Below are 15,775 nucleotides of genomic sequence, written 5' to 3'. Positions count from 1 at the left end.
GTACGAGTAGATGGCCCCGATGCCTATGCCGACGTCCTCAATGATCTCGATTTTGAGGGTGGTGACTTCCCGCAGCCAGAGGATGGTCCTTCACAGTCAGACAGGAACTACTTTGATGCCCGCTTTGACGCACTGCAGCAAAGCATCGACACACGACTCGATGCATTTCAGCATAGCGTCAGTACATGGCAGCAGAGTACCGACGCTCGACTAGACACCTTGGTACAGGGGTTCGATAGCCTCTCGGTTTGGCTCCATGGCCACTTCCCCGCTCCTCCACAGGATCCGCCGGCAGAGGATTGAGGACCGGCTTATTTCTTCTTTATGTATATGTTTGAATGGGCTGCGTCCCATCATTATTATTTTGTACAAAATTTCATGCTTATTTAATGAATGAAATTTTTCACTCTTCGAGTCTAGATTCTTTATTATTTCTGTACAGAAAAAGCCAAAACCAATAAAGAAAAGGCAAAAACGAAAAAAAGCCGTAACCAATAAAAAGGCAAAACATAGAAAAAGCCGAAAACGAAAAAGGCAAAAATACAGAAAATCCAACAAAAAGCTTGTACAGAATAATTGAGCCTGGAGAGGCTCGCAGAAATAATACTCCTTCAGAATAATCGAGCCTGGAGAGGCTCGCAGAAATAATACTCCCCAAAGGGAACCTCAGCTCATGAAGCCAATATCCAACAAGAGCTTTCAAAGCAAGATCGTCAAAATCTCCCAAAGGAAGTACGATCATCCAAGTAATATCTCCAAGTCAAAGAACTTCAGACTTCCTCAGTGGAAAGTAGCTCTCCGACTCAGGCATTGAGTGAGGCTAAGCCTGTAGAGGCTTCCTAAATAATACTCTCCCGATCAGACAGAATAATTGAGCCTGGAGAGGCTCGCAGAAATAATACTCCTTCAGAATAATCGAGCCTGGAGAGGCTCGTAGAAAGAATACTCCCTTCAGAATAATTGAGCCTGGAGAGGCTCGCAGAAATAATACTCCTTCAGAATAATCGAGCCTGGAGAGGCTCGCAGAAAGAATACTCCCTTCAGAATAACTGAGCCTGGAGAGGCTCGCAGAAAGAATACTCCCTCAGAATAATTGAGCCTGGAGAGGCTCGCAGAAACAATACTCTTCCTTCAGAATAGTTGAGCCTAGAAAGGCTCGATTCCCCAGAGATATCTCAAGCTTACACTCACGGGCCAAATTCCCCAGTGAAAGCTATCAGAATGCGATCAGCGAAATCCCCAAAGGAGGCCTGATCATCCAAGAAAAATGTCTAAGGACTTTAAACTTCCCCAATGGAGGATAGTTTTCCAACTCAAAAGCGATGAGTGAAGCTAAGCCTGAAGAGGCTTTCTAAATAATACTCTGGGATGAATAAAGACTTCAAATCCCCAATCGCCTACTAAAGAGGCATCTCTTCAAAAGGAAGACCAATAAACTATTCCCCAAGTGGAATTTGGCTCTCAGCCTAACAAATGAACGTCAAGATGATCTGCCTAACAAAAGAGGCCAATCAACATCAATCCCCAGTGGATGATCGCCTATCCAAGAGGCATCCCCACAAAAGGGGAAGAAAATCAAAAAGATTAATAAAATTCCCCAAGCGGAATTTGGCATCCCGCCAAAACATCGAACATCAAGACTATCTGCCTAACAGAAGAGGCCAGTCAAAAAATCAACATGTCAACATCCCTAGCGGATAACAGCCTACACAGAGGCTACAAAACCAGAAAAGTCAAAAAGAGTCACCCGAATAAGGATAACCCGGATACTCCACCAACGTCGACAGGACGTCAGCCAAACATAAGGCATCGCTCATTTCAAAAAGAGCATCTTTGTGTCTACACCCCAAGGAAACAGAAATTCCTCAATGGGCACCAACCATACAATGCAAAGTTGGGACACAAGAACCTATGAGTAACTGCACATCCCCGAGACGGATCCCTGCGTTATCCAGCCCTCAGCGGCATCAAAATCAAAATCAAACCGTCGAAACAGCATCGTGGACTGTGGAGACAAATCAATCACAGATCCCTGGAGAGGGCAAACTCGCCATGCCGAAGTGATCAGAAACACGGAGGCAGACCCTGGAGAGGGCAAACTCGCCATGCCGAAGTGATCAGAAACACGGAGGCAGACCCTGGAGAGGGCAAACTCGCCATGCCGAAGTGAACAGAAACACGGAGGCAGACCCTGGAGAGGGCAAACTCACTTTGCCAAAGTGATCAGAAACACGGAGGCAGACCCTGGAGAGGGCAAACTCAGTACCGAAGTGTTCAGAAAGCACGGAGGTATGCAACTTTCGGCTCGGGCGGCGAGTAAAGTTGTATCTGGAGAGACAGTACTCACAGCTTCCGGCTAGGGCGTCTAGTGAAGCTACCCTGGAAAGGGCAAACTCAGTACCGAAGTGTTCAGAAAGCACGGAGGTATGCAAATTTCGGCTCGGGCGGCGAGTAAAGTTGTATCTGGAGAGACGGTACTCACCCTGGAGAGGGCAAACTCAGTACCAAAGTGTTCAGAAAGCACGGAGGTATGCAACTTTCGGCTCGGGCGGCGAGTAAAGTTGTATCTGGAGAGACGGTACTCACCCTGGAGAGGGCAAACTCAGTACCAAAGTGTTCAGAAAGCACGGAGGTACGCAACTTCCGACTCGGGCAGCGAGTGAAGTTGTACTCACAGCTTCCAGCTAGGGCGTCTAGCGAGGCTAACCTGGAGAGGCTACTCAACCAATTTTCCACCGGAAGACGCTACAAGTCAGAAGGTTGGCACATCACCCGGACAATTGGGTCAACTCCTTTACTTGTCAACCGGTAAACTAAAAGGCCGTTTGACCAAGTAAAGGGGGGCGCAGCTGTAGACCCTAAAATTGTCCGGGTCGGAAATAAAGCTTGAAGACTCTCGAAGACTGAAGAAGGATCAGCCAGAAGGACTTCCAGAAGGCCCAAGGAGGGTTCTCTATAGGTCTAAGAGGTCTTAGGATAGCTAAAAATAGAAAATAGGAGGAATTGGGACCAATACGGGCTGCTTGGGGACCAGTACGGCCTGTATTGAAGTTTTGAACTTCAATACGGCCGTACTGGACTCAATACGGCCGTATTGAAGATTTGTGAACTTCAATACGGCCGTATTGAGTTCAATACGGCCGTATTGAAGAACAAATTCTCAATACAGGCCGTATTGACCCCAGCGCCCGTATTGCTCCTATTTCCTATAAATATGGCGTCATTTGACGTCAATACACACTTTTCAACCATTTCTTGACTCTCTTATTGAGTGTTCTGGGGTTTTTGAGCAGTGCTCTGCCTTAGGAACCTCTCTGGGAGTCAGGACCGGTTAAATCCTCGAGTTCTGAGCGCTTTGCTTGAGTCTCGGATTTAACCGAAGGGGAAATCTTTTTGATTCCCTTAGTCAAAAATTTTCTTCGAGGAGAGTGTCGAGCGAGCTTGTAGAGGGAAGGAGCGCCGCAAAGCCTCCTAGCATTTATTGAGATTTATAAAAGCACGCTCCAAGAGGTTTTCTTTAATTCCCTCCTTTTACTGCTTTCTGTGTGTTTAATTTAAGCATCATGTAGATATTTAAGATAATAATCGTTCATAAATAAAAGGGGTAATTTAGTAATTTTGTGCTATTATTTGTAAAATAATCCGTCATAGGGAACCCGTTAGGGGCGCTGTGGGGTGCTAACACCTTCCTCACGCGTAACCGACTCCCTTACCCGACTCTGGTTATAATGGCCGAAGTCGATTTTTGAAATCGATTGCCTTAACTTCTTTTTCCAATGTTTTGAGTAAAACATTGGTGGCGACTCCACGAACCCTCCCTTTTTACAAAAACCACTAATCCATGGAGGGTCCCGCTTGGGATTAAATTGGATTGGTGAGACTCTTTCAATAATAAATTGGATAAGATCGACGAGGTCTCAGTTTGAGAACAAGTCGTTCTAACAATCCAATACATTTTCAAACAAAAAATAAAAAGAGAGCTCGACCGTCTTCGCGACCGCCGAGGCCCGTTTGGGCCGGTGGCGACATCACCGAATTCATCCAAGAGAGAAAACCAAGAGAATGCCTTCAAAAACCTTAGGAAAACCTAGTTTCCTTTTCTTTGAAGTGTGCAATCCCTTGAGTACTTGAGCTTGGGTGCTTCCGTCTTCTAAGTTCAGCAAGAGTTCATCATCTTCATGAGTTCTTCAAGAGTACTTCTACCTCCATTGAAGAAGATCCGAACCTAGGAGGAGTTTAGGAGGAGATTGTGTTTCACTTCTACTACTCACCTCCATCATTTTTGGTATCAAGAGCAAGGTCTTCAAGGAGATAAGTGTTCTTGAGTTTTGGTCCGAATAGTCTTGTGATATTTTGTGTTTTTTTGTGTTCTTATGTTTGTCTTAATTGAGTTTCAATTTTCGGATCTATATTTTAATGTTCTTTTGTTCCATAGATCCATTGGTTGATTGTTTTTGAATTTTCTTCCACAATCAACATGTTTAGGACCTATTAGCTTGTGCTTGTTTTGATTTAATTTGAGTCTCTCCATTCTTGTATGTGTCCGTGATTGGACTTCATGCATTTGCATTAGATTTTGGTTTTTAATCCATGTTTTTGTCTTAGAGTTTGTGTGTAGTCTTTCTATGTCACAAAATTCCTTGAATAGCATGTTGACCTAAATTTTTTCTTTGAGTACATTGTTCATATTTTGCTTTCGGTTTGTGTTCAATTGTGCCTACCTATATGTGCTTTTTCTTTTACCTTATTGTGTTCATGATTTGCTATTAGTCCTAGCAAGTTTCCTTAGAGTTAGGTTTCCATTGTGTTCTTTAAGTTTTCAAATTACATTCCCTTGAAAATCTTCTAAACATTTTGTGACTCAAAATTTCAAGTGTAATCCTACTTCTAGTGCACTCTTCTTGTGGATTCAATTTTAAAAAAAAAATGATGATTAAGAGGCTGGAAAACAGAGTTTAAAACAGAGCCTAAAAGACCTAAAAATTTGAAAAGAAAATAGTTCAAAAAGAATCCAAACCAAAACCTAAAACTAGTGCACTAGTTTCACATTTTCACTTGAAATTTGACCTAATTTTTGGCTGTTTTGTTGGTTCGGTTTCTATAGCTTGGAATCATAGAAAAATTTGAAACAAAAGGCAATTATACTCTCTGGACTCTTAATTTGATACTGGAAAAAGAAAGAATTAAAAAAAAAAATAGAGAAAGAAAATTAAAAGGAAAAAGCCGAGAGGTATACAAGTTGAAAAACCTACTTGATTCCTTGTTATTGTTTTGACTACTACTTTTGCTATACTTGTCCAATTATCTTCAAATTTTTTTTGTTTTGTTCATCTATTCTAGTACCTATCTAGGAACTCTTCTCTCTGAGTGCTAGCTTTTATTTGGAGTCTTAATTTTCAGTTTTACTTGTTGAACTTCTTTGAGTCTTGTCATATACACATATTACTCTTAATTTTGGTATAAGCTTTCCAAATTGTGCTTTGTTGCTTGTCTAGTTTTCTTTCAATAATTTCTTGTGCTGGAAGTGGCCTTAAATCCTTGCTCAAGGATCAAGCATTGCTCAACAAAGAGTAGGAAAAATTTTGGACACTATAATCACCAAATTTGACCTAATTTAGTGACCAAAATCATCCTAAATCTCCTTCACTTGAGTGACCAATTCCTTCACCTTGTGAGGCAGCCACCTTAACCTCTTTGTTGTGTTTCTTTTGCAGGTCCAGGAGCAGCATATTGAAGGATTAGTGGTGGATTAAACACTTGGTTAAGTGTTAGAAAAGTTGAACACAAAACCGCCACTAATTGGTCACCAAAGCCGCTACTTTATTGCTTTTTAGGCTAGTTTAATTTTTGTCAATTCTCTTGTATTTTTAAACCAATTTGTAAAGCTTGGAGGGAGTATTAAGAAGCTGGTCAGGTATATCTACATCCTTGATAGACTCTCACGTGTAGTACTAGTGGAAGTGGCTTGAAAATTTCATATGTTTCAAGCTTCCACTTAGGATATCCGACTAGTTGCTTAACTTGTTTCTTTCAAGTTTTCTTGTACTTAATTGCTTTGATTTGTTGCTTATAAACGTCTAGAATTGTGTAGTTTTATTTGTTCACGTTTAGTTAAGTGTTAAAAACAAACCAATTGTGAAAAAGCATACAAAAATTTTTGTGAAAAGTTTTGAGGAATTGGAAATACCACAAAGGAGTTTAGTGATTTCCACTTGAAAAGGCTTGGTTATTAAGTGGCTCTTTGTAGCTCACCTCCCTTGATAGTGCAACTTGTACACTTAGACTTCCAAGTGCTATTTTCATTCCTAGAAAATACCAAAAACATTTTATAACTTTTTGCATAGCATACAAATTCTTTTGCTTAACCATGAGTCATCATTCTCAAGGTAGTAGTGACTTTGATACTCCCAAAAGCTTTGAAAGAATTGTCAAGGAGGTTGAAGCACTAAAACTTTGGAAAAATGATGAGATGCTTCAAAAACAAAAAGAGAAACTTGAAAAAGAAGTACAAATCATGGCTTTGGAACAAGAAATCCAAAAGATTAAGCAAAGAGAAGAAAAACTTTTAAAAAGTTTAAATAAAAATAAAAGTCCAAAAGGTTCTTCTAGGAGCTCAACCAAGAGCTCCAATGATTCTCAAAACCAAGATAATGATGGTAGTATGCATATGGATGCTTACTATCAACCAACACCTAGGAGAGTCATTAAAGAACACAAAGTGAGGGAATCAAGGGTTGATCTCCCTTACTTTCATGGAAAAGATAATGTGGACACCTACTTGGATTGGGAGATGAAAGTGGAGCAAATCTTCACTTGTCATCAAGTAGGTGAGGAAAGAAAAGTTCCTTTGGCCACCCTAGCTTTTCAAGGACAAGCCATGTATTGGTGGACATCCTTGGAAAGAGAGAGAAGACTTCACAATGATCCTCCCATCACTTATTGGAATGAATTGAGGAGTGCTATGAGAAGAAGGCACATTCCTTCTTATTATAGTAGGGAGCTTATGGATAAGCTCCAAAGGCTCCAACAAAAGGGTATGAATGTTGAGGAGTATAGGCAAAAGATGGAGTTATATCTCATGAGGGCTGGGATAAGGGAAGAAGAAAGATTGACCATAGCTAGATTTCTAAGTGGTCTTAATTTTGACATAAGAGATAGAGTTGAGTTACTCCCTTATAGGGACCTTGATGATTTGGTCCAACTTTGTATAAGGGTGGAACAACAAAATTTGAGAAAATCCTCTTTTAAAGGAAAAACTCAATCTAGCTCTTATGTTAAGAAAGACTACAAGAGGGAGGGTCACTTTGATTCCTCTAAGAAATTTGGCAAAGAAAAAGAAAAAGAAAAAGAAAATGATAAAAATAAAAATATTGTCACTTCTAGTAGCAAAACTAGTGATATCAAATGCTTTAAGTGTCTTGGGAGAGGACACATAGCCTCTCAATGCCCAACTAAAAAGGTGATGATTTTGAAGGGGCAAGACATTTATAGTAGTGTTGATGAGTCTAGTTCCACTACTTCAAGTGATAGTGAATCAAGTGAGGAAGACCATTCCATTGAAAGTGCATATCCTTGTGATGGTCAACTTCTCATGATTAGAAGGCTTCTAGGAAGCCAACCTAATGAGTTCCATCTTTCACAAAGGGAGAACATTTTTCACACAAGGTGTAAAGTTTTAGACAATGCTTGTTCTCTCATTGTAGATAGTGGATCTTGTTGCAACTGTTGTAGCACAAGGTTGGTGGAGAAGCTTGGTCTTACTATTATTCCTCATCCGAAACCATATCAACTTCATTGGATTAATGAAGATGGGGATATTAATGTTAATCAACAAGTGAAAGTCAAGTTCTCTATTGGTAACTATGAAGACCAAGTGGTTTGTGACATAGTTCCAATGGAAGCTTGTCATATTTTGTTGGGAAGGCCATGGCAATTTGACAAGAAAACCATGCACAATGGCCTTACCAATGAAATTACTTTCACTCATAAAGAAAAGAAATTTGTACTACATCCTTTGTCCCCTTCACAAGTAATAGAGGATCAAGTACAAATGAAAAAGAAAAGAGAAGAAGAAAAAAAAAACTTGAATAAAAAAAAAAGAAAAGAAGGAAAAGAAGCATAAGTTTTCAAAGAAGGATGAAGAAAAATCTTTTCTAAAAGAAGGAATTCAACAAGAACCTTTAAAAAAAAAAAACTTTGATTGTTGAAAAACTTTCTTACATTCTTCTTTGTAAAGGTATGCTTCAGTGTCATAATTTAAGTATTGAACTTAATTCTTTATCTCCTCAAATTTCTCATTTATTAAAAGAATTTGATGATATATTCCCTAGTGAAGGTCCACAAGGCCTTCCTCCTTTTAGGGGTATAGAACATCAAATTGATTTTGTGCCTGGGGTTAGTCTACCCAATAGACCAGCCTATAGGACAAATCCTCAAGAAACTAAGGAGATCGAGAATCAAGTCCATGAATTATTGAATAAGGGTTGGATACAAAAAAGTTTGAGTCCCTGTGCTGTGCCTGTATTGTTAGTGCCCAAGAAAGATGGAAAATGGAGAATGTGTTGTGATTGTAGGGCCATTAACAATATCACAATCAAGTACAGGCACCCAATCCCTAGACTTGATGATATGCTTGATGAGTTACATGGTGCTTCCATATTTTCTAAAATTGATCTTAAAAGTGGTTATCACCAAATAAGAATTAAAAAGGGTGATGAGTGGAAAACTGCTTTTAAAACCAAATTTGGATTATATGAGTGGCTAGTTATGCCTTTTGGTTTAACTAATGCACCAAGTACATTCATGAGGCTTATGAATCATGTCTTGAGAGAGTGTATAGGAAAATTTGTGGTTGTTTATTTTGATGACATTTTAATCTATAGTAGATCTCAAGATGATCATTTTGGACATCTTAGAGAAGTTATGATGATCCTTAGGGAAAACCAATTATTTGCAAATTTTGAAAAATGTACTTTTTGTGTGGATCATGTGGTTTTCCTAGGGTTCATTGTAAGCAAAAATGGGGTTCAAGTGGATCCCGAGAAAATCAAAGCCATTCAAGAGTGGCCCAAGCCTAAAAATGTTAGTGAAGTTAGGAGTTTTCATGGATTAGCAAGTTTTTATAGAAGATTTGTGCCTAACTTCTCTAGCATTGCTTCACCATTGAATGAGCTTGTCAAAAAAGATATTTTATTTGAATGGACTGCCAAGCATGACCAAGCATTTCAATTACTTAAAGATCAACTTACTAATGCACCCATTTTAGCTCTACCTAATTTTGAAAAGACTTTTGAGTTAGAATGTGATGCATCAGGAGTTGGCATAGGAGCTGTGTTATTGCAAGGAGGACACCCCATTGCATATTTTAGTGAAAAACTAAAAGGTGCCTCCCTCAATTACCCTACCTATGATAAAGAGTTGTATGCCTTGGTTAGAGCTTTACAAACTTGGGAGCACTATCTTGTGTCCAAAGAGTTTGTCATCCATAGTGACCATGAGTCACTTAAATATTTAAGAGGTCAAGGTAAATTAAATAAGAGACATGCCAAATGGTTAGAGTTTCTTGAACAATTTCCATATATTATTAAATTCAAGAAAGGAAAATCCAATGTTGTAGCTGATGCTTTATCTAGGAGACATACCTTGCTTGTGTCTCTAGGAACTCAAATTCTTGGATTTGATAATATTAGGGAATTGTATGAAGAAGATCTTGAATTTGGTGTTAATTATAAAAAATGTCAACAAAAAGCTTTTGATGGTTTTTATATGGCTGAGGGGTATTTATACAAAGAAGGAAGATTGTGTATACCCCAAGGATCCATTAGGAAACTATTAATTAAAGAGAGTCATGAAGGTGGGCTTATGGGGCACTTTGGTGTTGATAAAACCCTTAGTTTGCTAAAAGAAAAATTTTATTGGCCCCATATGCGAAAAGATGTCCAAAGGCATTGTTTTAGATGTTTAGCTTGTTTACAAGCTAAGTCTAAAGTAATGCCTCATGGAACATACACACCTTTGCCTGTTGCTTCTTCTCCTTGGGTAGATATTAGCATGGATTTTGTGCTAGGTTTACCTAGAATCCAAAGGGGAATGGATTCTATTTTTGTGGTAGTGGACCGTTTTAGTAAAATGGCTCATTTTATTCCATGCCACAAAGTAGATGATGCAAGCAACATTGCAAAACTCTTCTTTAGAGATGTGGTTAAACTTCATGGGCTTCCTAAAACTATAGTTTCAGATAGAGATACAAAGTTTCTAAGCCATTTTTGGCGTGTCTTATGGTCAAGACTAGGAACTAAACTCCTCTTTTCAACTACTTGTCATCCTCAAACAGATGGCCAAACTGAGGTAGTGAATAGATCTCTGTCTACTATGCTTAGGGCAGTCCTAAAGGGTAATCACAAATCTTGGGATGAGTTTTTACCTCATATTGAATTTGCCTACAATAGGGTAGTTCATAAAACTACCAATATTTCTCCTTTTGAGGCTGTTTATGGGTTTAATCCTTTAACTCCTTTGGACTTGATACCTCTTCCTAATGTTGAACATTTCATTCATAAGGAAGGGACTTCAAGGGCTGATTTTGTTAAGAAACTTCATGAAAGGATTAAAATTCATATTCAAAATCAAAATGAGAAATATGCAAAACAAGGAAGTAAAGGCAAGAAGTCTATGATCTTCGAGGAAGGTGATTGGGTTTGGCTTCATTTAAGAAAAGAACGTTTTCCAAATCAAAGGAAGTCTAAACTCAGTCCTAGAGGAGATGGTCCCTTTCAGGTCTTACAGCGTATCAATGATAACGCCTATAGACTTGATTTACCCTCTGAATATGGAGTCAGCACCACTTTTAATGTCAGTGATCTTAAACCTTTTGTAGGTGCTAGCGATGATGAGGAAGAGTCTTCAGATTCGAGGACGAATCCTTCTCAAGAGGGAGGGAATGATGGAAGAGCATGGGCTAAAGGCCCAACCACTAGAGCTATGGCCAGGAGGTTACTTGAAGATTTGACTGCTTCAGAGCTTAGTGGGCCCGATGGGCTTGGTGGGCCTAGGGTGCTTCTCACTTGGGCTTTGATTGATTGAACACCATGTTTTTATTGTCTTTTATGAGAATAGGAATTTACTTTGTTGTTGGTCTTGTATTTTGACCATAGTTTAGGTTTAGGCTAGTTGGGCCTAGTTTTGGGCTTCATGGGCCTTTGGGCTTTTGATACCCAATATTGGGCTCATTTTCATTCTTGTAATTTTTCCTATTGATTGTATTCACTAGACCATTGTATTTTGGTCATTAGATTAGGTTTTTAGGAGGATTACATTAATAGGAGAAATAGGTTTCATTTAAGCATCATTTAGAAGTAATTTGAATTGAATTTGAGTCACATGGATGGCATGGGAAGGATCCGGCCATGTGAGCCTCAAATTCATTCCAAATCACTCCTAAATGACACTTAGATGAGGGTAGCATCCGTGTGAGTGTGTGAGTTGGCCAAAGTTTGAATTTCAAATTCAAATTTGAAATTCAAACTTGGCGCCAACTTGGTTCACCAAGGTGCCGTCCAAGTTAACCTAATTTTCCCTCCTATAAATGTAACCTTTCTCACCTTGTAACACACTTTTGATATATGAGAATTTTCTGAATATTTCTTCAGCCAAATTCCCTCAAGAGTCACCGAATTCATCCAAGAGAGAAAACCAAGAGAATGCCTTCAAAAACCTTAGGAAAACCTAGTTTCCTTTTCTTTGAAGTGTGCAATCCCTTGAGTACTTGAGCTTGGGTGCTTCCGTCTTCTAAGTTCAGCAAGAGTTCATCATCTTCATGAGTTCTTCAAGAGTACTTCTACCTCCATTGAAGAAGATCCGAACCTAGGAGGAGTTTAGGAGGAGATTGTGTTTCACTTCTACTACTCACCTCCATCACCAGTAGTATCCTGCTCGGAGTACTCTGGTCACCATTGAGAGTGCCCCGGAGTGCATGCCACATATGCCTCGGTGGATTTCCTCGACGACATAAGCTACTTGAGATGCGGTTAAGCATTTGAGCAGTGGGGTGGAGATGCCACGCTTGAACAGCTCATTGCCTACGATCACGAATTTGGCCGACCTCAGTCTCATCTTCTAAGCTTCGACCTTGTCTTCGGGCAAGACTCCGGTCTTCAAGTATTTCCAGATGCCTGTCATCCACACCTGGTCTTTGTTGTCGCTAGTGTTTACGACCTTATCGTCCAGACTGGCAAGTGCAAGGTCTCCTGGATGATGGTCCGATGTTGTCCAAGACGTTTGGTGCTAGCTAGCTTTGACAGGAGGTCGGCCCTGGTGTTTTGTTCCCGCGATACATGCTGTATAGTGAACTCGTTGAAGGACGAGATCTATTGTGATGCCATGTGGAAGTATCGCTGTAGGAGGACGTCCTTGGCCTGGTATGTTCCACCAAGCTGCTCGACCATAAGTTTCGAGTTGCTGTTGCACCTTACTCTTCGCGCTCCAAGGTCATGGGCTAACCTTAGCCCCGCGAGAAGTGCTTCGTATTCTGCTTGGTTGTTGGTCACCTTGAAGTTGAATTTTAGTGATTACTCCAAAGTAACTTGGTTTGGTCCCTCCAAGATGATACCTGCGCCGCCGCCTTTGGAGTTGGAGGACCCGTCGACGTGTAAAGTCCATACCTGTGTTTCTTCGACTGAGGTAGGAGTGAGTTCAGCTACGAAGTCGGCCAAGCATTGGGCTTTCAAGGCTCCATGACTTTCGTACTGGATGCCGAACTCGGATAGTTCTACTGACCAGGCTATCATCCGCTCGGCAAGCTCTGGCTTCCTCAGGATCTGTTTGATGGGGTAGTCGGTCTTGACGACTACTTAGTGACTTTGGAAGTAGGGTCGGAGGTGTCTGGCTGCCGTGACGAGGGCCAGTGCGAGCTTCTCAATGGTTTGGTACCTCTTCTGCGCGTCTTGGAGGACTCGGTTGATGAAGTATACCGGCATCTGTGTTTTTTGGTGCTCCTGCACTATGACCGTGCTGATCGCGCTTTCTGCTACTGCCAGGTAGAGGAGGAGGTCGGTCTTGTGATCTGGCCTCTGAAGAACTGGTCGGGTGGTGAGGAAAGTTTTGAAACTTTTGAATGCCTTCTCGCGCTGGTCCGTCTATTCAAAATTCTTTGGTTTCTGTAGTAGGGTGAAGATTGGCCCTGCCTTGTCTGCCAATCTGGGGATGAAACAGGAAAGGGAAACCAACCTTCCTGCCAGACGTTGGACATCTTTCACGGTCTGGTGGCTCTGCATCTGAATGATGGCTTGGCACTTTTTCGGGTTGGCCTCGATTCCCCTGCTAGTGATCATGAAACCAAGGAACTTACCTCCCTGGACGTCGAAGACGCATTTTTCTAGATTGAGACGCATGTTGTGTCTCCTGATCTGGCCAAACACCTTGGTGAGGTCGGCAGCGTGACCCTCGGTCGAGATGGTTTTGACCACCATGTCGTCGACATAGACTTCCATGTTCCTTCTGATCTGTTGGTGGAAAACCTTGTCCATCAGCCGCTAGTAAGTGGCTCCTGCGTTTTTGAGACCGAATGGCATGACTCTACAACAGTAATTGACGTGATCAGTGATGAAGGACGTATACACCCCATCAGGTGGGTACATCATTATCTGGTTGTACCCGGAATAGGCATCGAGGAAGCTGAGGAGGGCGTGCCCTGACGCTCTGTCGACCAGCCTGTCAATGCTCGGTAGGGGATATGAGTCTTTGGGGCATGCTCTATTCAGGTTGGTGTAATCGACGCACATCCACCACTTCCCTGAGCTCTTCTTTACTAACACCACGTTCGCCAGCCACGTGGTGTACCTGATCTCACGGATGAAGCTGACATTCAGCAGCTTTTGTGTTTCGGTGATGATTGCCTCCCGCCTAGACTGAGATCGCTCAGCGAGTATTCAAGGTCGTCCTACGCTGTGATGCCGAGCTCGAGCTCGGCATGGCTAAACGGATAGTACAGTATATATTTAAAAATAATTAAGAATCTCTAGGCTTTCTCTGGCTATAAAAACCCATAGAGCTTTTAGGAATCACAACACAACTCACACCCTAGAACTTCAAAAGCTCTCCTAGATTTCCTATACTCCACTCTCTCCCAAATGATCGACATCCATTACAATGGATGAACGTAGCAACCCTACTAAAACACACAAAGCCATAACTTGCACTTATACCTTCACCTTGAGGGAAAAGTCAGAAAAATATCTAGAGTGTCACCCTAATATCAACCAAATGGAGGAAAGTGGGATACTCTGACATATCCACACTAGAAGTGTCATTCACACTAACTTGGTGTTAATGCACTATGTCCTCTCGAATGCTCCTCAAAGGTTCATGGAAGGAATGGTGTTTTGTACACACCAACCTTCTCAAAGCAAGGGTTCTACATCAGAACAAGCAGAGGAAGACGCAACCTGGAACAGACAAATAAGTGAAAATAATTGTTCCAGAGTTGGTGTTGTGGAAGCACAAGAAGAATGAGGAGTGGGCTTTGGCAGAAGAAAGGAGAGGCAAGTTCATCTGGAGGAAAAACTTAATAAACGTGCCACTTCCATAAAAATGACCTTCTGCTAGAAATCAAGTAGAAGTTCCCTCATTCTCGTCCTAAAAAGGCATCCCTGCTCAAATAGATCCTCACAAGGGAGAGGTGTCTTAGGTTCACCATAGAAGATATAGGAAAATAGGGATAATCATGCTAAAAGCCTCTATGTGTAGATTTCTCATGATGTAAATCTAAGACTAGTCAATAATACATTTACTTCTTCTTATCTAGAATTATTGGTTGATATGTGAAATAATCTGCTCAATGAAATTATCCTTTTTTGCTGCATAAAATAACTCTTCAGATGTTGGATTGCGTCCATTGTCTAATCTACTTTGTCTGATTAAGAAAAGTGCTTTCAACCCTCATGTTAAACATGTTCATAATTCAATTTAATGCGCTTCTCTTCGGGTATAAATCACCTTACTCATAACTAAAGAATTCTCTTTAAGCATCTCGCTTACTGTACCTTCCCGGTAAAATCCCGACTAGACCCCCCACTCGTCCCCAGGGCTTCAAGATAAGAACGGTTAAGGGGGATCCCGATAATTGCGGGGCCCACGAAACCCATAACACAAAAGTATAAAACCCAAAACCCTAGAGCTAGGAGGACAGATTACACTCTTGAATGCTCTGGCTCTGATGCTTGATCTAGGAAAAACCCTAGCACATCTCGTGGTCGGAACATTTTGGCGCCCACCGTGGGGCTACAGTAAAACTCTTCCTACGCCCCAAGTCACAAGAAAAAACCTACACTATACTATGGCGAGAGGCGGCACATCCAACCACGACCCACAACACCCTACCATGGAGGAGATGATGGCGTTGATCAATGGCTTGAGAGAGGAGCGCGACCCAGAGAGAGAGAAGGAGAGGAAGTTTCCCGCACAAAAACAGAGGGGGTACTGTGTTTTAATCGGTGTGAAGTCGTTCACCGTTGGATCGAGCTGATTTTTGGACTGTAGGTTCTAGAAGTGTGGTTCTTCATTCTGACCGTTCGGATTATTAACCGAAAGCCTGGTTTGGGAGAAAACAGCTTCATATCAGTAGGTGAAAGTGTTCCAGCGCAAAACAGGACTGGTACTGTGTTTTAATCGGTGTGAAGTCGTTCACCGTTGGATCGGGCTGATTTTTGGACTATAGGTTAAGGAAGTGAGGTTCTTCATTTTGATCGTTAGGATTATTAACCGGAGGCCTGGTTTGGGA

Source organism: Cajanus cajan, chromosome 11, assembly GCF_000230855.2.
Source record: "Cajanus cajan strain Asha chromosome 11, NIPB_CcT2T_4, whole genome shotgun sequence".
Taxonomy (NCBI): Eukaryota; Viridiplantae; Streptophyta; class Magnoliopsida; order Fabales; family Fabaceae; genus Cajanus; species Cajanus cajan.
This window is presented reverse-complemented; position numbering follows the sequence as displayed.